The following is a 24,414-nucleotide window of genomic DNA, read 5'->3' on the forward strand; positions in this document are numbered from 1 at the left end:
CAGGATGAACAGGAAAGAAAATAGCCAGTTAGTAATAAACAAATTTTTGTACAAAAGAAGTAACTTGTTTCTTTCTCCACCTTCAAAATCGTGTTCTAGCTATATCCAAGCAGACTAGGTCACACTTCTACTAAAACTTGAGTTCCTGCTTAAAATATCTTTTATTGCAGCGTCACCGACTACTAATGAAAAAGTCGTAAGTCCCGGGTTTGACACTAGCCATTGAACGAAAATCATCAGCAACAGCTGCAGAAAACTTTCAGCACTAGGAGACACACTCATTTCATACCCAGCCTTCTTGAAAGGTGCATAAGACCGGATGTTGTTGTTATTGTTGTCTTCAGTCCTGAGACTGGTTTGATGCAGCTCTACATGCTACTCTACCTGTGCAAGCTCCTTCATCTCCCAGTACTTACTGCAACCTACATCCTTCTGAATCTGCTTAGCGTATTCATCTCTTGGTCTCCCTCTACTATTTTTACCCTCCACGCTGTCCTCTAACACTAAATTGGTGATCCCTTGATGCCTCAGAATATGTCCTACCAACCGGTCCCTTCTTCTTGTCAAGTTGCGCCACAAGATCCTCTTCTCTCCAATTCCATTCAATACCTCCTCATTAGTTATGTGATCTACCCATCTTCTATAGCACCACATTTCGAAAGCTTCTATTCTCTTCTTGTCCAAACTATTTATCGTACGTGTTTCACTTCCATACACGGCTACACTCCATACAAATACTTTCAGAAATGACTTCCTTACACTTAAATCTATACTCGATGTTAACAAATTTCTCTTCTTCAGAAACGCTTTCCTTGCCTTTGCCAGTCTACACTTTATATCCTCTCTACTTCGACCATCATCAGTTATTTTGTTCCCCAAATAGCAAAACTCCTTTGATACTTTAAGTGTCTCATTTCCTAATCTAATTCCCTCAGCATCGCCCGACTTAATTCGACCACATTCCATTATCCTCGTTTTGCTTTTGTTGATGTTCATCTTGTATCCTCCATTCAAGACACTATCCATTCCGTTCAACTGCTCTTCCAAGTCTTTCACTGTCTCTGACGGAATTACAATGTCATCGACGAACCTCAACGTTTTTATTTCTTCTCCATGTAAGGATATAGAATTTTTCTTTTGTTTCCTTTACTGCTTGCTCAATACACAGATTAAATAGCATCGGGGACAGGCTACAACCCTGTCTCACTCTCTTCCCAACCGCTGCTTCCCTTTCATGCCCCTCGACTCTTATAACTGCCATCTAGTTTCTGTACAAATTGTAAATAGAGTTCGCTTCCTGTATTTTACCGCTGCCACCTTGAAAATTTAAAAGAGAATATTCCAGTCAACATTCTCAAAAACTTTCTCCAAGTCTACAAATGCTAGAAATGTAGATTTGCCTTTCGTTAATGTATTTTCTAAGATAAGTCGTAGGGTCAGTATTGCCTCACGTGATCCAACATTTCTGCGGAATCCAAACTGATCTTCGACGAGGTCGGCTTCTACCAGTTTCTCCATTCGTCTGCAAAGAATTCGCGTTAGTATTTTGCATCTGTGACTTATTAAACTGGTTGTTCCCTAATTTTCACAGCTGTCAACACCTGCTTTCTTTGCGATTGGAATTATTATATTCTTCATGAAATCTGAGGGTATTTCGCCTGTCTCATACATCTTGCTCACCAGATAGTAGAGTTTTGTCAGGACTGGCTCTCCCAAGGCCGTCAGTAGTTACAATGGAATGTTGTCTACTCCCGCGGCCTTGTTTTGACTCAGGTCTTTCAGTGCTCTGTCAAACTCTTCACGCAGTATCATATCTCCCATTTCATTTCCATCTACATCCTCTTCCATTTCCAGAATATTGTCCTCAAGTACATTGCCCTTGTATAGACCTTCTATATACTCCTTCCACCTTTCCGCTTTTCCTTCTTTGCTTACAACTGGGTTTCCCTCTGAGCTCTTGATGTTCATACAAGTGGCTCTCTTTTCTCCAAAGGTCTCTTTAATTTTCCTGTAGGCAGTATCTATCTAACCCCTAGTGAGATAAGCCTCTACATCCTTACATTTGTCCTCCAGCCATCCCTGCTTAGCCATTTTTCACTTCCTGTCAATCTCATTTTTGAGACGTTTGTATTCCATTTTGCCTGCTTCATTTACTGCGTTTTTATATTTTCTCCTTTCATCAGTTAAATTCAATATTTCTTCTGTTACCCAAGGATTTCTACCAGCGCTCGTCTTTTTAGCTGCTTGATCCTCTGCTGCCTTCACTACTTCATCCCTCAGAGCTACCCATTCTTCTTCTACTGTATTTCTTTCCCCCATAACTGTCAATTGTTCCCTTATGCTCTCCCTGAAACTCTGTACAACCCCCCGTTCTTTCAGTTTATCCCGGTCCCATCTCTTTAAATTCCCACCTTTTTGCAGTTTCTTCAGTTTTAATCTATAGTTCATAACCAATAGATTATGGTCAGAGTCCACATCTGCCCCTGGAAATGTCTTACAATTTAAAACCTGGTTCCTAAATCTCTGTCTTACCATTATATAATCTATCTGATACCTTCTAGTATCTCCAGGATGCTTCCATGTATACAACCTTCTTTTATGATTCTTGAACCAAGTGCTAGCTATGATTAAGTTGTGCTCTGTGCAAAATTCTACCAGACAGCTTCCTCTTTCATTTCTCTCCCCCAATCCATATTCACCTACTATGTTTCCTTCTCTCCCTTTTCCTACTGTCGAATTCCAGTCACCCATGACTATTAAATTTTCGTCTCCTTTCACTAACTGAATAATTTCTTTTATCTCATCACACATTTCATCAATTTCTTCATCATCTGCAGAGCTAGTTGGCATATAAACTTGTACTACTGTAGTAGGCATGGGCTTCGTGTCTATCTTGGCCTCAATAATGCGTTCATTATGCTGTTGGTAGTAGCTTACCCGAACTCCTATTTTTTTATTCATTATTAAACCTACTCCTGCATTACCCCTACTTGATTTTGTATTTATAACCCTGTATTCACCTGACAAAAAGTCTTGTTCCTCCTGCCACCGAAATTCACTAATTCCCACTATATCTAACTTCAACCTATCCATATCCCTTTTTAAATTTTCTAACCTACCTGTCCGATTAAGGGATCTGACATTCCACACTTCGATCATAGAACGCCAGTTTTCTTTCTCTTGATAACGACGTCCTCTTGAGTAGTCGCCGCCCGGAGATCCGAATGGGGGACTATTTACCTCCGGAATATTTTACCCAAGAGGACGCCATCATCATTTAACCATACAGTAAAGCTGGCTGCCCTCGGGAAAAATTGCGGCTGTAGTTTCCCCTTGCTTTAAGCCGTTCGCAGTACCAGCACAACAAGGCCGTTTTGGTTAGTGTTGAAGGTCAGATCAGTCAATCATCCAGACTATTGCCCCTGCAACCTCTTCAGGAACTACACGTTTGTCTGGTGTCTCAACAGATACCCCTCCGTTGTGGTTGCACCTACGGCACGGCTATCTGTATCGCTGAGGCACGCAAGCCTCCCCACAAACGGCAAGTTCCATTGTTCATGGGGGTAGGATAGACCGGATAGAGGTGTAAAAAACCCGTAAAGGCGGAAGGCTTAGCAGTGAACAACGGCATGGGCACTACTGGTATCCACAGGAAAAGTGCCCTGTAATAGGAAACGTCTCTTGACGCCCCCTACGTTGGGAAAACATTATGGGTTAGTCCCCACATTCGGATCTCTGGCGGAGGCTGCTATGGGGAATATGACCATGAGAAACATGTTGAAGTCTGCAAGTTGTAACGTGGAATGTCTGTAGTCTGGTTGCGATAAGTTACCTAGAAAATTGGACATGGGAAATGTAAAGGATGAGTCTAGCTGGATACAGTAGAAGTAAACGTAAACTCCGTTCACAGCCCATATCAGGCACATCGGTGCCGACCGACTGCCGCGTCATCCTCTGTCAGTGTATCATTGGATGCGTTACGGAGTGGCATTGGTTCAAAAGAGCACTGTCCCGGTGTTGTCTGTTTTCGTGCCCTGAAGCCGCTACTACTCGCTCAAGTAGCTACTCAGTTGGCATAGCGAGGCGGAGTGCACATCGTTCCAGCCTCCCACCAAAGAAAAGTCCCTGGCAGTATAGGGAATGAAACGGGGGTCTCCCAACTTCCTAGTCAGCAGTGGAGGTGGAGGTGGAAGAATCACAAAATGAGAAAATTTACCTGGAAAAGACCTGTAATAATTCTAAACAATCACCTGGACTACATTATAATGAAATAAGAGATTCCGAATTTAGGTACCAAATTATAAGGACTGCCAGAGAGCAATTGTAAACTCAGGTAACTGTTTAGTGGTGATCATGAACAATTTGAAGTTTAAGACATTCTAAAGGAAGAAGCAATGCGAAAAGAAGCGGAATACTGAAATACTGAGGAACGATGGAGCGGTTTGAAATTCTCGCACACTAGAGACAGCCATAATGGGTACCACAATAAACAGTTCATTATATTAAGAGTCCAGAAGAAATATTTGAGTTGCACATCAATAGAAGTAAATACAGCAAAAGAAAGGCATTCAGCAATGATTACAATTTAATGACCTGGGAAGCTAAAGACAAAATGGCGCAGAAAAATGAAACAATCAAAACACTAATGGTTACCGAAACATCTAATTCAGCATAAAGAAGAGTGTGACACTTTCAGTGCACCAGGTGATAACCTGGATTCTCAGCAGTTGTCACAATCCAAAACCGCAGGTCAATGCCGATGTACCTAAACATCAACGCTTTTAGCTGATTGAAAACTGTGTATACTTCCCCTGCATCTGATTGTGGCATGTTTATAGCCCATCCATCACACAGCGGATTAATGTGAAAAGGCGACGAGCAATAATCGAGACAGTGCAGTGATTAACACAATAAAGATGAAGAATTACCTGTCGTGGGTTCCAGTTATAACTGTCACTACAAACTGAGGAAAATCTCATAATCCATATAATCCATGCACTACTGTTGAACCTGTCGTATTACTTCCCGCTTTGCCAAGTCTTGTCGGCATATTCTGCCTACATGTGCTATTGAGAGACATTCGTAGGTGACTGAATGACAAGTGACTATCAGATCGGTGAAGTAACCCATAAACACAGGTAATTGCGTGACATCAAGCGATCGTATCTAGTAAGTACCTAATGTGGAATGTAGAGAACTGGCATTTGAGACTGACTGCCGAAAGATTCTACTGCCGCCAACATACATTGCACGTAAGGACCACGGAGATATTAGAAATTATGGCTCGTAAGGAGGCATATATTCAGTTGTTTTTTCATCGTTCTGTTTTCCAGTGTAATAGGAAAGGAAATGACAGGTAATGGTTCAGGGTACCCCCCCCCCCCCCCCACCACGCACCGTACGGTGGCTTGCGGACTATCTAAGTTGATGTAGATGTAGATGGACAGCCTACAATGTAAGTAACAACAATATTAGTGTGCAAGTTGAAAATTTGAGCTGATTTGTTTTCCTTGTTATTGTTACTTGGAAACAGGCAGTTTGTGGACATATTTCTGTATGTGGAAATTCATATGCAGTCCCCCTACTGCAGTCTCTAGAGGTACATAACAGGAACTTTGGAGCAACCAGTAAGTACGAAGAGGGTAGAACAGACACTGCAGGTAGCCTCTAGGCTATCCACCGTGGCCGCCGACGAAATTACAGACAGCTCTTTCACTCGCGAAATGTTCTCGGATAATATTTTATTTCCTACAAGCATCAACATTGCCGGTGTGAAATTTACGACTCTACATGTTCGAGACACTAATAATTATTCATCCAATGGGATTTCTCTCTTCTCTCTCGGCTTTCTTTGCTGGCATCCGGGGAACTTCAGTCAAGTACGTTTCCTAGAAGTGGAGCTGGTGCGTCACATATATTGTAGTTGTCGTAGTCCTGCATAACATGCAGTATTTTCGAATTCACAATGAATAAAATAAGGGGACAGCTACTAACACTTTTGTACGCAACTGTTTATTATGAAGATGTATTGCTCCCTGAATATTTTAACACCAAGGAGAAAGCAGGTGTGTGTTCTTCCGTTAACCTTTGGTTTGAACTACAGTGCGAAACGTTATTCATAATGGAGAACACAAAGTGAGCGCATCGCTGAAACTATAATCGCTTAGGTACTTACACTCAAAATCATTATCGGTAACACATGGTGTTAAAATGTATTACGAAGTTTTGTGGTAACGGTATGGTATGAAAATGTGTTCAGATTGGAAGGAATGATGGAATTTCACTTACAAATTGTCACCATTGAAGTGAACCACTGGTATCTAAGCAAATGAAAGAAATTGTTGAATACATGGAACCCGTTGGTGTGAAAACAGGAACATTTAAGTTTGAAGAAGCTGTCACATTAGTTTACACACTAAGTGGAATTCGCCAGACAGGGAAATGACCACTCCTGTGGAACCCAAGTCCAGTGTGTCAAGTAATATACTGCGTCTCTCAGCGGAGGCAGCTGAAAAGGAATGACATTTAAACTATAAACCTATTCTTTTCTGTGAGGAAATATGTAATAGGTTTTCAAAGAGAGAAACGCCTCCTGCAGAGGTCGAATTGTAGAACACTTAGCATACTATCCTCGCTTCAATAGCTTTAAAACAATGAATGTTTACTTCTAACAGAAAAAACACGTAGGATGGGCTTCAAGAGCATACCAGAAACTAATAAACTATCTTTTAACTGATCGAAGAGAGGCTGCAGAGGAACTAGTTTACATTATGACCACATCCTTCTCCAGACAAAGCAAATATCAAAGCTTAAGTAACTTTCAGAAAAATAAATAGCAACGTCAATAGAAGTTACAGCTCCTGAAAAAAATGCTCAGTGAAAAAGCTATATCAGTATTCATTGAACATGTGTGCAAGAATTTTACAAGGAGACAAGAATGAAGTCTGGTATAACAGATTCAATAAAGAAAAAGCAGCTCGCACTTACCGTCGATACGCCACACAAACAAGAGTAAACGAAACAACGACATTCCGCAGGAACCAATAGGATACTTACTGCAAATGAAGAAACTTATTTATAAAAATGTTTAAAATATAAGACCGACGATAGATACCCTCAAGAGAAAACAGATCTAAATTTAATTTATCATACAAAAGCCCCAGAAGATAATTAAGCTGTAAACAGAGACGAATAAGTATACAAGATTCAAGAATTTTCATATTAATTCATTAAACGAGTCAGTAAAGTTAAAACGTTTATCCAGAATTCTTGTAGCTAAAAATAAATACAGTTTGTGGTTAATATGGTAATGAACGACTCAACAAATAGCGATGCAAGCATAAGTAATAAATTAAGAAAGCTCTGTAGTAATTCATGATGAAGATTAAAAGTCGTAAAACTTCAGGTTCGAAACAGAAGAATAACTTAAAATGCATGACTTAATAGAAAACAATTTCATTTGAAGCAAAATGGTAAACCGTAATTGCAAAAATTACAGATTTATATTCTTATTCAAAACCGCATATACGTACCAGGCTTTCTTTCAATACTTATAGTGCAAAAATTAAGCAAAATAAAAAGAACACTGCCAAAAAGGGAAACTAATTTTTTTGAGACAATTCATGAACATCTACATCTACGTTTACGTCTACACTGTTCAGACAGAACATAACGACCACCTGCCAAATTGCCGGTTATGTCCACCTTTGACATGGGTAACAATGGCGAAGCGTCGTGTATTAAGATGGTGATCCCTTGATGTCTCAGAATGTGTGCTATCAATCGATACCTTCTTTTAATCAAGTTGTACCTCAAATTTCTTGTCTTACTGAGTTCCTCCCCATTAATTACGTGATCAACCTAGCTAATCTTCAGCATTCCTCTGGAGCACCAGATTTCAAAAGCTATTCGCTTCTTGTCCAAACTGCTTATCGTCCATGTTTCATTTCAATGCGGCTACAATTCAGGCAAATACCTTTACATAAGACTTCGTAAGACTTAAGTCGATATTAAAAGTTAAAAATTTCTCTTCTTAATAAACGCTTCCCTTGCTGTTGTCAATCTACATTTTATATCCTTTCTACTCCGGCTGTCATCAGTTTTTCTGCTGCCCAAGTAGAAAAGCTCATCCACTACTGTCAGTGTCTCGTTTTCTAATCTAATTGCTTCAACATCACCTGATTTGATTCGATTACATTCCATTATCCTTGTTTTCCTTTAGTTGGTGTTCAGCTTCTACCCCCATTCCATCAACTGCTTTTCTGAGTCCTTTGCTGTTCATTAAAATGTCATCGGCAAACCTCAAGGTTTTCATTCTTCTCCCTGAATTCTAATTATCACAACAATTTGTTCTTTGCTTTCCTTTACTGCTACAGACTGAATTACATCGGGGGTAGGTTACAACCCTGTCTCACTCCCTTCTCAACCTTTGCTTCCCTTTAATACCTCTCGTCTATTGTAACTGCAATCTGGCTGCTGTACAAGTCATAGACTTTCGCTCCCTGTGTTTTACCCCTGCTACCTTCATAATTTCGAAGAGGGTTTTCCAGTCAACATTGTCTAAAGCTTTCACTAAGTCCACAAATACTATAAACTTAGGTTTTCCTTTCGTTAAACTATCTTCTAAGATAAGTCGTATGGTAAGTGTTGCCTCGCATGTTCCTACATTTCTCCAAATTACAAACTAATCTTCCCCAAGGTTGGCTGCTACCAAATTTTCCGTTCTTCTCTCAATAATTTGTGTTAGCATTTTGCAGCCATCACTTACTAAACTGATAAGTCGGTAATTTTCACACCTGTCAGTACCAGCTTTTTTTGCAATTGGAATTATTACATCCTTCTTGAAGTCTGAGATTATTTCGCCTATATCACACATCTTGTACTCCAGATGGAATAGTTTTGTCTTGGATGGCTCTCCCAAGAGTATCAGTAGTTCTGATGGAATAGCGTCTACTTCCGGGGCCTTATTTTGACTTAGGTCTTTTCATTGCTCCCTAGTGAAATATGCTTCTAAATCCTTACATTTTTCCACCGCTCGTTCCTTCTCAGCCATCTTGCACTTACTCTCAATCTCACTTTTAGGCGTTTTATTCCCTTTCGTCTGCTTCATTTACTGTATTTTTAAGTTTTCCCATTTCATCAGTTAAGTAACTGCAACATTTCCTGTGTTATCCAAGGATTTCTACCAGGTCTTGTCGTTTTCACCTGTTTGATGCTCTGCTGCCTTTACTGTCCAATCTCTTAAAGTTGCCCATTCGTCTTCCACTGTATTCCTTTCCTCTGTTCTAGTCAATCGTGGCCAAAGCTGTCTGTTCAACTCTCAACAACTTCTGGAACCTCTGGTTGAATCATCTTATGCTGGTCCTACCTTCTTAATGTACTACCTTTTTGCAATTTCTTAAGTTTTAGTCTATAGTCCATAACCAGTAAATTGTGGTCAGAGTCCAGATCTACATCTGTAAATGTCTTATAATTTGAAATATGGTTCAGAAATCTCTTTTTAACCATTATATAATTAATCTGAAACCTTCCTATGTCTCCAGGTCTTCTTTTACGATTCTTAAAATAAGTGTTATAAATGATTAAATTACACTCTGTGCTCAATTCGACCAGGTGGCTTCCTTTTTCATTCCTTTCCCCCCAGTCCATTTTCACCTACTATTTTCCTTATCTTCCTTCTCCTGCTATCGGGTTCCAGTCCCCCACACAATTAAATATTATCGTCTCCTTTTTGCTATCTGAATAATTTATTTTATCTCATCATAAATTTCTTCATCATGTGAGTAGCTTCTTGGCATATGAACTTGAACTGCTGTAGCAGGTGTCAGTTTCGTGTCTATCTTGACTACTATAATGCATTCACCATGCTTTCGTAGTAGTTTAGCCACATTCCTATTTTCTGCCTTACTCTGTATTTACCTGACCAAAAATCCTTTCCCTCCTAACACCGAAATTCACTAATCCCACTACATCTAATTCCAACACAACCACTTTCGTTTTAAAATTTTCTAAATTACGTGCCCGATTGTGGGATCTAACATTCCAGTCCATAGAATACCAGTTTTGTTAGTCCTGATAACGCTATCCTCTTGAGGTAGTCTCAGCTCGGAAATCCGAATAGGGGACGACTATACCCCAAGAAGATTGTTCCCAAGAGGATGCCATCGTCATTTAACCATACAGTAGGGCTGCATACCTTCGTGAAAAATTGTGGCTGTAGTTTCCCCTTGCTTTCAGCCACTTGCAGTACCAGCACATCAAAGCCGTTTTGGTTCTGTTGCATGACCGCTGGCCGGTGAGGCCGAGCGGTTCTAGGCGCTTCAGTCTGGAACCGCTACGGTCGCAGGTTCGAATCCTGTCTCGGGCATGGATGTGTGTGATGTCCTTAAGTTAGTTAGGTTAAAGTAGTTCTAAGTTCTAGGGGACTGATGAACTCAGATGTTAAGTCTCATAGTGCTCAGAACCATTTGAACCATTTTGTTACATGGCCCTGCAACTATTGAAAAAACTTTTCTGGAACCACATGTTAGTCTGGCTTCTCAGAGCATACTCCCCATTTGGGTTGCACCTAAGGTACGGCTGTCTGTATCGCTGAGGCACGTTAGCCACCCACAGACGGCAACGCCAGTTGTTCATGGGGTAACGATACTTCTCAGGCACGGAATTTTATCAGAAGCTGCTTGTGATGAAATCTAGAAATGTGGAAGTAATTTTAAATCCCCTGTCAATAGCAGTCATTATCTCGTATGAATAAACACCTAGTTGAATTTCACAAGAAATATATTTTCTAAATATGTCCTATGTAGCGTTAGATCATTTTCTTGCATGTAATTCATAATCTCATAATGCCGTATATGTTCCAGAGTCCTACAGGAAATCGACGTCAGGGACGTCGGTCTACAATCCAGAGGATTACTTTCCTGATTATTAGGGTGATATGTGCAACGTTCCCGTCTCTAGGGACGGATCTATCCTCCCGCGAGCGACTAAAAATGAGTGCAAACTTTGGACCTATTATCTCAGCATACTCTGAAAGGAATCTAGTTTGTATACAAGTAGGCCGGAAGACTTGTCTTTATTAAGTGATTTGCGTTGCTTTTCTAAACTGAGGATACCTACTTCTAAGTTACTCTTTTGGTAGGTCTTCTTGGTCCTAATTCTGGAATATTTACTTCGTCTTCTTCGGAGAAGGAATTTCGGATAACCACGTTTAGTAAATCCGCTTCAGTAGCATTGCCATCGGTAACATGATCAAAGCTATCGAGCAGTGAAGGTACTGTTGGTTCTCGCCGCTGGTGTACTTTACATACAACCAGAAATATCTTTGGATTTCCTTCCACATTTCGAGACAAAGTTTCGTTGTGGAAACTATAAAAAGCATTCCATATTAAGGTCTGTGCTACATTTCGATCTTCTGTGAAACATCGTCAATCTTGAATATTTAGAGTTCATTTAAGTGTTTTCGATTGCTCTGCAACTGCGTTCTGACCTGTTTAGTATACATTTCGGGGATCAGTTCCATCTTTTATTAATTTATTTGGTATGAATCCGTCAATCACCGTGGATAATATTTACCTGAATTTAAGCCATATCTGGTCTACGCTTACATAGTTAATGTGGAAGGAGTGGAGACTGTCTCCAGGCAGGCAGGTGTTAAGCGAATTTTTATCTTCTTTTCTAAATATGTATATTTTAGGTTTATTTTGTTGTATTTGGATGTTACAGTATTCAGCCTCACTACAATGACCTTGTAGTCACTAAAGCCTGTATGCGTCATGATGTCCAGTATTATTTGTTACTAAAAGGTCAAGTACGTTGTGTAACCACTTACGCTTTGATTGTGCTGCTGAACCAAGCGCTGAAAATAATGTTTGGAGAAAGTATTTAACACATTTCGGACTATAGTTTATGCCTGTTGCCGAGTTTAAACTTGTATTTTCTCGTTCATATCCAGGGCAGACTTTATTTGCAACGAAAATTATCTTTGAACTATTCAGAAACTTTATCATCAATGTCGGGGTTGGTGAAAGGAACCAGTTATTAATTTATTCAAATTGTCAAGTATAACCTCTTCCCATACTATCTCACAGGATCTAACTACTTGAGTTTCACTACAAACTTGTACCAACAACTTCTAACAGTAACAATCATTAATCCACCAATTGCATTCAATGTAGTACAGATATCACACTAATTAAGTTGTTGACAATCATTAAAAGTACACGAAGGGTACTATCTTTCTATTCATAGACACATTTCAAATTTTCCAGAAAGTGAACTGTGGAAACTCTTCATATCTTCTACAGAAAAGTCAGTAACCTTTAAGCTGATGAGCGTGATGGTGAACCTTGTACAGATATCCAGAAGAAGTGACACATCAAAACGAAAGCTTTAAAACGAACAACATCTGACACTTCTTAAAGTGTACGTAGATTGTTTTTCGATGCGGTGGGTAGAGAAGGTTATAAATTACACTCATAGACAATACGTAACAAAGGAGTGGTGGGGGGAGGGGGGGAAGAGTTGTTGACCGTGGAGGATACGTATTTAAGTGCTGTGTAATATATTACAGCTATGTTAGGAATACTATAAATTCTTCGGCGATAAAGTTCTATGGTGAGTAACATTCTATATGGCTGTAGAACAAGTTACACGAAGTGCGGACGCTTCAGCGATACTTCGGCAGTCATGTACCAACAAGTACCTTGATATAGAAGATGTTCTTACCATGTTGTCGGTGTTGTGGTCTTCAGTCCAGAGACTGATGTTACACTATCCTGTGCAAGCTTCTTCATCTCCAAGTATCTACTGCAACCTACATCCTTCTGAATCTGCTTAGTGTATTCTTCGCTTGGTCTCCATCTACCATTTTTACCCTCCACACTGCCCTCCAGTACTAAATTGGTGATCCCGTGATGACCTCAGAACATGTCCTACCAACCGATTCCTTCTTCTAGTCAACTTGTGCCACAAAGTCGTCTCCCACGCATTAGTTATCTAACCATCTATCTTCAGCATTCTTCTGTAGCACCACATTTCGAAAGCTTCTGTTTTCTTCTTATCTACTTTATTTATCGTCCATGTTTCTCTTCCATACATGGCTACAATCCACAATAATAATTGTGACACTTATATCTATACTCGATGTAAACAAACTTAACTTCTTCAGAAACGCTTTCCTTGGCATTGCCTGTCTACACTTTATATCCTCTCTACTTTGACCATCACCAGTTATTTTGATCCCCAAATAGCAACCGAATTGCCTCAGCGTCCCCTGATTTAATTCGATTACATTCCATTACCCTCGTTTTGCTTTAGTTGATGTTCATCTTATATCCTCCTTTCAAGACACTGTCCATTCCGTTCAACTGATTTTCCAGGTCCTTTGCTGTCTCCGACAGAATTACAATGTCATCGACAAATCTGAAAGTTTTTCGTTCATCTCCATGGATTTTAATTCCTGCTCAAAAATTTTCTTTTTTTCCTTTACTGCTTGCTCAATATATAGATTGAATAACATCGGGAATAGGGTACAACCCTTTGTCACTCCCTCCCCAACCACTGCTTCCCTTTCATGCCCCTCGACTCTTATAATTGCCGTCTGGTTTCTGTACAAATTGTAAATAGCCTTTCGCTCCCTGTATTTTACCTCAGCCACTTTCAGAATTTGAGAGTATTCCAGTCAACATTGAAAAACTTTCTCTAAGTCTACTTATGCCAGAAACGTGGGTTTGCTTCTCCTTAATCTATCTTCTAAGATAAGTCGTAGGGTCAGTATTGCCTCACGTGTTTCAACCTTTCTACGGAATCCAAACTGATCTTCTGCTTCTACCAGTTTTCCCACTCGTCTGTAAAGAATTCACGTTAGTATTTTGCAGCCGTGACTTATTAAACTGACAGTTCGCTAATTTTCACGCCTGTCAAGAACTGTTTTCATTGGGATTGGAATTATTATACTCGTCTTGAAGTCTAAGGGTATTTCGCCTGTCTCATAGATCTTGCTCACCAGATGGTAGAGTTTTGTCATGGCTGGATCTCCCAAGGCTATCAGTAATTCTCATGGATTGTAGTCTAGTCCCGGGACCTTGTTTCGACTTAGATCTTTCAGTGCTGTGTCAAACTCTTCACGCAGTATCATTTCTCCCATCTTATCTTGATCTACATCCTCTTCCATCACCATAATATTGCCCTCAAGTACATCGCCTTTGTATAGACCCTCTTTATATTCCTTTGACCTTTCTGCTTTTTCTTCTTTGCTTAGTACTGATTTTCTATCTGAGCTCTTGATATTCATAGAAGTGGTTCTCTTTTCTCCAAAGGTCTCTCTAATCTGCCTGTAGGCAGTATCTGTCTGACCCCTAGCGATATAAGCCTCTACATCGTTACATTTATCCTCTATTCATCCCTGCTTACCCATTTTGCACTTCCTGTCGATCACATTTTTGAGACTTATGTATTCATTTATGCCTGCTTCATTTACGGCCTTTTTATATCTTCTCCTTTCATCAGTTAATTTCAATATCTCTACTGATATCCCAGGATTTCTACTAGCCCGCGTCTTTATACCTACTTGATCCTCTGCTGCCTTCACTATTTCATCTTTCAAAACTACCCATTCTTCTTCTACTTTATTTCTTTCCCCCGTTTTTGTAAATCATTCCCTAATGCTCTCTCTGAAACTCTCTACAACTTCTGGTTCCTTCAGTTTATCCAGTTCCCATCTCTTTAAATTCCTACATTTTTCCAATTCCTTCAGTTTTAGTCTACAATTCATAACCAATAAATTGTGGTCAGAGTCCACATGTGCCCTGGAAATGTCTTACAATTTAAAACCTAGTTCGTAAATCTCTGTCTTACCATTATATAACCTATCTGAAATGTTTCAGTGTCTCCAGGACTCATCCAAGTACACAACCTTCTTTCATGATTCTTAAACCAAGTTTTAGCTATGATTAACTTTTGCTCTGTGCAAAATTATATCAGGCGGCTTCTTCTTCTATTCTTTATCACCATTCCATATTTACCTACTACTTTTTCTTCTCTTCCTTCTCCTACTATCGAATTCCAGCCCCCCACGACTATTAAGATTTCGTCTCCCTTCACTACCCGAATAATTTCTTTTATCTCGTCATACATTTCTTCAACCTCTTCGTCATCCGCGGAGCTAGTTGGCATATATACTTGTACTACAGTGATAGGCGTGGGCTTCATGTCAATCTTGCCTACAATAATGCATTCACTATGCAGTTCATAGAAGCTTAGCCTCGCACCTATATTTTTATTCATTGTTAAACCTATTCCTTCATGCCCCTATTTAATTTTGTATATATAGCCCTGTATTCACCTGAACAGAAGTCTTGTTCCTCCTGCCACCGAACTTCGCTAATTCCCACTATATCTAATTTTAATCTGTCCATTTTCCTTTTCAAATTTTCTAGCCTATCTGCCCGATTAAGGGATCTGACATTCCATGCTCCAATCCGTAGAACGCCAGTTTTCTTTCTCATGATAACGACGTCCTCTTGAGTAGTTGTCTCCCGGAGATCCGAGTGGGGGGACTGATTTACCTCCGGAATGTTTGACCCATGAGGATGCCATGTCCTCGGGAAAAACTACGGCTGTAGTTTCCCCCTGCTTTCAGCCGTTCGCAGTACCAGCACAGCAAGGCCGTTTTGGTTAATATTACGACGCCAGATCAGTCGATCATCCAGACTGTTGCCCCTGCAACTACTGAAAAGGCTGCTAACACTCTCGACGAACCACGCGTTTGTCTGGCCTCTCAACAGATACTCCTCCGTTGTGGTTGCACCTACAGTACGGTTACCTGTATCGCTGAGGTACGCAAGCCTCCCCATAAACGGCAAGGTCCATGGTTCGTGGGGGTTCTTACCATATAACACTTGAATTTACAAATGAATTGAGTTTGTTGAACGTCTTAAAAATTTGCCTGCCTGTAAAGTGGAAATTTCTGTTTGTTGCCAATAGCTTCGATTTCAAAATGTTTTAACTGATATTAGTTTTTTTGATGATGTTTCTTCTTGATGTGACATCACTTACTGACTGTTGTTATGTAGTCGAGTAACAACGTAACACATAAGCTATTACATACCGTATTAACAAGATTTTCTAGATCGTAGCACTTTCAAATTTGAATAAAATATTTGTTCTTAGAGACACGATCATGTTGTACCGTAGAACAGTTTTTCTCATCTGGAAAAACCTCACTTTTCCCAACCATTTTTTGTAATTTCTGAAAAAGACTGCACCACACATAAAGTGAACCCTATGATTTGAAAACGGTATACGAAAATACATTAAATTTCTATCACTTACTAGGCTACTGGTGAAAGTCTGTAAAGTGTTCCAAGACTCACCCCTACTATATAAGTAGCGACAGTGATATTAAACGATAGCCAAACAGCTGCTGATAGTGAGGCAGCATAATAGAAGGGTACCAATGGGTTCCATGATATGAGTCATGGCTACAGGGGGCAATTTCAGTTCTTTTACGAAGAAGGCTAAAGTGATTACATGTAAAGAATGAGAACCTACCTGCTTAAAACAGTAACTGAAAATAAAGTGAGCAGAAACAATTGAAACTGCTAAAAGCACTTTACTTATAAACTCTTACATTTTTTACCGCGATAGTTGTTGGTATCAAATGAAACAATTATTATTAGTCCATATTTATTTATTTTCACATATTGCTTTGAGGTTTAATCTTCCTAGGTGCATGCCCTTGTTATGTGTATTAATGTGTCATTCATAGATTGTGCTACGTTTTCGGGATAACCTGTGGCACCATCTAGCAGAGAAAAAAATACACTGTTGCAGTACATAACTCTCAGTTTTACAGCGTTCGTTGACTTTCGAACGAAAATATAAATGTAAAAATAAAAATGTCTCTAGTGGTCACAGGTTTCTCTTGTTGTCGTATTACCTAAAACACACTATCAAATTTTGTAAACACTGAACGGAGCAAGGACAGAGCCTTGAATCTAAGTGCAAAGAACATACAGCAAATCAAAACACTATTCTGGAGCATTGTGTGGATCTTTGCCTGCATTTGCATTTGGTTGCATTTATTTACAAAATGTGATGATATAAAAGGAAAAGGAACCTGTGAATACGGGGGATATTTTTATTTTTGGTTTTACTTTCACATTTACAATTTGGTTCAACAGTCCTGACCTCCAAAAAAGTATGCGCCATGTACTGAAACAATGTGGATTTTTCCATAATCCGTAGTGCCGTAGGTTACTCAAAGTCGTAACACAACATGTAAATCCTATATAAATTCATATAAATCCACCTCCTGATGGAGGTTTAAACCTCTGAAAAGCCTTGTGAAAATAAGTAAATGGTGACTGATAACAGTAAACTTGCTGTTTCATTTGGTACTTCAGATTTCCAAGTAGAAATGGACACCGAAATTTAAACAGGAGAATCTGATTACATTACTGACACACTTCATAGAAATTTTAAAAGTAAAATAAGGAAATAATCTATAATTAAGTTATATATAACTAAATCTATAAATTATTCAATTCCACTCTATGAAAATGAGCTTCTTTGGGAACGTGGAGTTCAGAAACCCGCCCACCAATTTAAAATTTGATTTGTCATGCTTTCTTTGAGTCACGTAAGGATAGTACGAAGGATATCTGAAATGGAATTAACAGCAAGTATCCTTCACCATTGTCGTCTATCTGTTTGTGATCCGCTGCTGGTGACTATGTTCTCGACAGGAGATTCAACAGTTACTTCTTAATTTGTCTTTCTAGAGAATGTAAAAAATGAGAAGGAGAGAAATTACAGGGAGTCTAATTAATACAAGCTAAAAAAAACGGTAGTTGTATGGTTGAAGATCAATAAATTGCATACTTTGATCTCCTATCTCAATTAGTGTTATCGATCTCTAAAACCCAGCAGTTCGTTTCAGAAGGTTCATTCATTGCAAATTTCTTTCTAGCAAGTGCGTTTTTTTCTAATTTTTGAGAGGTAGGCAGGGTTAACAGTTCGTAATATTTTTTAAATATACTGGATGGAGTGATTTCAGGTCAGTAAGAGAATGTGTTGCATGCTGAAGGCATTTACTTTCGCCTTTCAGACAATTTGTGGGAGATACACCCAATGATCCGGTAGGGAGGCGTACATGAACATATGACGAAGTGATTTCTGTCCATGTTATCAATGTACGTTGTCAAATTTTTAAATGGCTGAACTAAAATATTTCCCCCCAAATCGTCTATGATATTGAGATACACTTTTCCCGAACTGAGAGTACGCAAAGGGGTGACTAGTTCGCTGTTCGCTAAAACTGTGAACTTTGTGAGCCTATGCGAAGAGAGCTATGACACATGCGATGGTTTACTGTCAAATCTTAAATGGGCTAAAAGTTAAGGAAAAAGCTAGCACCACATCGCTAGTTTCTCGGTGTTACCTGTTTTCATGGACAGCCGAATAATCATGGTGTCTTGCGGCCGCTTCCTTAATATTTAACAAATCCTTCATCTCTGTTAAGGAAAAGCACTGTATAGCATTTTCGGCAGGCATTTTAGATAGCTAAAGCTATATCGCTTAATTTTTAAGCTCCTTCCTTTTTTGTAGAAAATAGTTTCCCGTTGAGATTCTTTTCCTTTATCGTAAATTTTAGTTTCAGAACTTTTATAAGCACAAGTTTCGAATGCGGTCATATGCCATTCTTCTTTAGATCTATCTTTGGACACCCTTTTCAGGGAACATTTCTCACTTCTCGATCAAGCTTAACTTTTGGACAAAAATCACTCATCAAAAGTCTTGTTTTGAGGTTCTTAATTACTCTGAAAACGTGTGATGTTAACTTCTTCGCTACACCATAAGTTTGTTGAGCACTCCTGTGTCGCTAGGGATACTTTTGACAAAGCGAGAAGCTCTTCACCAAACCTTCTCCGTCTCTGCTGTTACTCGAATTTGGTTACGGTCTCACACCGACGAGCAGTAGTAAAAGATTGCAGACTATAAAATCACTTACTCTTAATACTAGAACGGCGGAGTTTCTGACATTCTTAAAACGGCGGTAAGGGGTCATTTTGACCCCACATAAAATATTTTCATATTTACTTAAACAAGTACATTTTTTGGTGTTTGCTAATCCTTACTTCATTTCTAATAATCACAACAATTATTTACAATTATAAATAATAATTACCAATTTATTTGAATAAATGTATCATACGAATTTATTGTTGCTACTGCTAACATGTTTCTTGTCTATAGATTTTAATTTATTAACTATTTATGCAACCTTCTAGACACATTTAGTATATTTGGTGCATTTTACTCTAACATGTGTTTTACAAACAGCTCTATATTACTTTTCACTCATATCATTTGAAGCTGTTAGATACACTTAGCACAGGTGATTTCTGTTTTACACGTACATTTTCCGCACACGGATTTGTGGCACTTTACACAGTATTCGCTGGTCTTGTTGCCTTCGCAGAGGCTGATTTGGCACTTTCTCCGCTTTCTAGGTGATTTTTGTCCCATTTCCTCTTCCTTTGCCTGATGTTCTTGCTCTTTCGTTCCCTTAAGTTCATTTGCCAGTTGAAGTAAGAACTTATCCCTTTCCGTTTTCTCGTTCATTACTATGCTATAGATGACCCATGAATGTATTGCCGCCGTGTCCCGTATGTTGTGGAAGACACGCATGGCCGTCTCCTACAAGCATCCTTCGTAGTATATTTACAGGTAATTTGATCGACCACATCCCCCCATACTTTGTTGCATTGTAGAACGTTACGGTTTCAGGTTTTTTTTCCCTTCCTTTCTTATTGCTACTTCAGCATACAGCTTACTTGGAACGACTTTTTTATTCTTCTTTCCTTTGAATACAGTCAAGCTACAGTCTGTGTGACCAGTACTGTGTAGTATTATGGTGGAGTGTATTTCAGGATTCAGCTTCCTTACTTCATTGGGAATACCACTGCGGATCTTGTTTATTGTACCAACTAATGAAGTTTTCTTTTCTTTTGAGTTTTTTAGGAAGTTGAAGAGACGTAAAGACGTCTGTGGTCACATTTCTTCCATGATTTACAACTGGCTCCATGAGACGCAGAACGACGTACTCTGCAAGTGGCTGTTTCTGTCTTTTCGTGTCCGCTTTTCCGAGGTATGGGAAAGCATTACATATATGCTTTGTCCTTACATCAACAGCCAACCAGAATTTGAAACCATATTTGTCTCGCTTGTTGAACATGAACTGAGTAAACCTGCATCTTACTTTGCTTGGTAACAGTAGCTCGTCAATCGTTATATTTTCTCCAGGGCGGTAAGTGCAAATACTGTTTTCAATGAATTTTTCCCAAATTTCAGATACAAGAGTGAATTTGTTGGCTGCCAGGCGTTCAGCCCGGGTTAATTTTTCATCAAAACGAGGAAATCTGAGAAGCTCCTGAAACCCGTCTCTTGGCATAATGTCCTTGATAAAAGCAGGCTCCCAAGAGTTGGACTGGAGTTCATCCACAGACATACCTTTTGTGCATAATACCCCCCGAACATACATGATGGGTATCAGTTTCTCCAGTTCCTCAAGTAACACAGACCAGTCATTGTTTTAAGTACTTTTTGAGCATCTTATTCTGTGTATTTCTTCACGGGACATAGCATTGGCCGGCCGTAATGGCCGGGTGTTTTGAGTCCTCCCTCGGGCATGGGTGTGTGTGTTGTTCTGAGCATAAGTTCGTTTAAGTTAATTTAAGTAGTGAGTAAGTCTAGGGACTGATGACCTAAGCAGTTTCGTCCCTTAGGAATTCACACACATTTGAACATTTGAACATTTGAACATAGCACTGCTTCATCAGAAATAAGACGGAAGGCACTGATGACAGAGCTGTCTACTCGTTGGCAAGTACAAGCAGTGTGACCTCTTCTCTCCCTTGCAGTTACCTTTGTAGACGCTTGCAGCTGTACCTGCTGTGGTGAAAGAGATGATGATTGACGTATATCAGCATCTGAATTATCTTCCACTAATCGCCCCTCATTCACATTGTTTTCATCTTCACTCGTGTGAGGTACATAATCATCACCTTCATCACAGAAATCAATTTCCGGCTCAACATCGGAATTCGCTAAGAGGTGTAACACTTCTCCATCAGGAAGTCCACGCCGACGATAGATGTTCGAAAGCCTGTTTCACGGACAAAGACTGCCTGAGTGACACAACATAAGCTGTGGCGGACTGGAATGTACACTTGCCAAGTTGCAACAATGAGGAACAACTCCTCTGCGTTACCACTGACTGTTGACACTGTATTGTTGGATAATGTACTTATATTCAGAAGAGGAATTACAGTGGGATCAAATTGACCCCTTCCGTTGTTCTAGGAATACCAGATGAAATGGCGAAGAAAATTAAAAATCTTGTAAATACTATAACCTCTTCAGATAGAGGAGAAAAAATTAGAAAAGTCATATAATTTCACTAGCGCAGTAAATAAATTGGATACGACAATGAACGAAAAACGTATGACAAGGATAGTTTTGACCGTTCTGATGTTAAATTTAGGGTACGTATTCTTAAGTATCTTAGACTGTTATTTCTCCACGACAGGGCCAAAGGAACTGGTACATCAGCCTAATATCGTGTAGGGCCCCCGCGAGAACGCAGAAGTGCCGCAACACGACGTGGCATATACTCGACTAATGGGTGAAGTAATGCTCGAGGGAACTGACACCATGAATCCTGCAGGGCTGTCAGTAAATTCTTAAGAGTACTACGGGGTGGAGATCTTTTCTGAACAACTCGTTTCAAGGAATCCCAGATATGCTCAATAATGTCCGGGGAGTTTAGTGGCCAGCGGAAGTGTCTAAACTCAGAAGAGGGTTCGTGAAGCCACTTTGTAGCCATTCTGGACCTGTGGGATGTTGCATTGTCCCGCTGATATTACCCAAGTCCGTCTGAATACACAATGGACATGAATGGATGCAGAAGATCAGACACGATGCTTACGTACGTGTCACCTGTCAGAGTCGTATCTAGATGAATCAGGGGACCCATATCCCTCCTACTGCACACGACAGACACCGTTACAGAGGCTCCACCAGCTTGAACAGTCCTCTGCTGTCTTCATACCCGTATATGTCAATCCGCTCGATACAGTTCGAAAGGAGAATCGTCCGACAAGGCAACATGTTTCCTGTCATCAAGCTCTGTGTCGTGCTGTCATCAAGGGTACATGAGGGAGCCTTCGGCTCCAAAAGCCCAGTCGATGATGTTGCGTTGAATGATTCGCACGCTGACACTTGTTGATGGCCCAGCATTGAAATTCACTTCAGTCGTCGTTGGATCCGTGGATCCGTTCTTGCGGGATCTTTTTCCGGCAGTAGCGACCTCGGAGATTTCATGTTTTCCCGTATTCCTGATATTTACTGTACACTGGTGAAATGGTCGTACGGGAGAATCCCCACTCAATCGCTACCTCGGAGATGCTGTGTCACATAGCTCGTGCGACGACTGTAACGCCAAGTTCCAACTCACTTAAATCTTGATAACTTGCTGTTGTAGAGCAGTAACCGATCTAACAACTGCGCCAGACACTTGTTGTCTTACATAGGCGTTGCCGATCGCACCGCTATATTCTGCCCGTTTACAGACCTCTGTATTTGAATACGCATTTGAATGCACAGTAGTATGGTGCTACAGTCTGTATTGACACGTTCTTTCATCGTGGGTTAGGAGAACAATTTCATAATAATCCATAAAAAACGCAAACTATGTTCTGTACAATTATCTACATCAACAAATAAATTAATTCATTATATCCACAGTTTCTGTTTTTCAATAATACGAAAATTACTATTTTTTCTCAGATACTATGGCACACATCTCACAAATGCCACTCTCTTAAACTGTGTGGTGTCACAAACACTACTACAATTTTTTCTCTAAATGCCAGACACAGATTTTCGCCATTTCTGAATCATCCTAAATCCCACTTAAACGTTGTTCTGACTTAATGACATAATATGGATCGCAGTCTAAATCATGTGCCTAGTTTTCTGGAGATGTCATTCAATTATGCGGATTCTCGACTTACATCGATGTTCTGTAAGACTACACATACCTTTGAACTAGACTTCAGTCTCGCGCATTGTCCACGCAGTAACGAGCATGGGCGCACACTGTTTATAACATTACCTTTTAAGATGATATATTGTGCAAGTAGACATTGTGTAACATTATTTTCTCGTTTATCTAAACTTTGTAAGCAGGTGAGATCAGGATATTCATTGTGGTTTCGTTGACCTATACAGTGGACACGTCCGTTTAATGGTTTGGCCTGTTATAACAGTGATGCATAAACGTGATATATGCAAGTATATGCAAGTTCTTCCTCTCGTTCTGGTCGTTTCACTGACGATGCAACATAGTGCTACATGCACTGTTATGATTATGTATTGGAAATGGAAACGAGCGTTTGGCGTCATTGGCCGAGAGGCCCCTTGCGGGGCAGGTCCGGCCGCCTTGGTGCAGGTCTTATTACATTCGACGCCACATTGGGCGACCTGCGAGCATTATAGGGATGAAATGACGATGATGACAACACAACACACATTCCCTGAGCGGAGAAAATCTCCGACCCAGCCGGGAATCGAACACGGGCCCGTAGGACGGCAATCCGTCACGCTGACCACTCAACTTTCGGGACGGACATGATTATGTATTTTATACGATGTATATGCTACATGGTTTGTAGTATTAACGTGCGAGTGCTCAGAATGACAAAACTCGCAAGTTATCAAAAACAATATTTGCACTAATAAAACAGCTTAGTTGAAAGAAAAAATTATGTTAACCAAATTTTTGCAGACAGTGTAACTTATCAGACAGGAAATAATCCCAAAGGATTTGTAGCAATTGAACATCGTAAGCAATCTCCTTTGTGCGTGAAATATGTTTACGTAGGATTTTTCCTACAAATAATTTTAATATCTCCATTACGATCACTAGTTTTGCGTAAAGTTCCGCATTAATCTGTCCGTACAAATGACCCTAATTACTTTACGTACTAGAAGATTCCAGTGACTGGCCGCTATTCGTGTAGTCAAACGGTTTCCGCCTCTTAAGATCGATACTTGTTCATTACCTATAGTTAGTGGCAGACGCAAACAGACAAACATTTATGTTGAGACTTACCTCTCAGTAGATCACGCAGTGATGGTTTTCTTTTTTTCCTGCATTTTATGATAATTCTCTAATTACGCTTGTCGACTATAGATATCGGAACACTAACGGTACAATCAGACTCTGTTGGGGCCATAGCAGTCTATTTTGGGCCTATGACACCGTTCCCTCATTTAGAACGACCTAATAGATTGTGCATGATAGAACATCTCCAATAGAACTGTAGTATTGTCTAAATGTATAGTAGT

The sequence above is a fragment of the Schistocerca gregaria genome, chromosome 4, assembly GCF_023897955.1.
Source record: "Schistocerca gregaria isolate iqSchGreg1 chromosome 4, iqSchGreg1.2, whole genome shotgun sequence".
In the NCBI taxonomy this organism is placed as follows: Eukaryota; Metazoa; Arthropoda; class Insecta; order Orthoptera; family Acrididae; genus Schistocerca; species Schistocerca gregaria.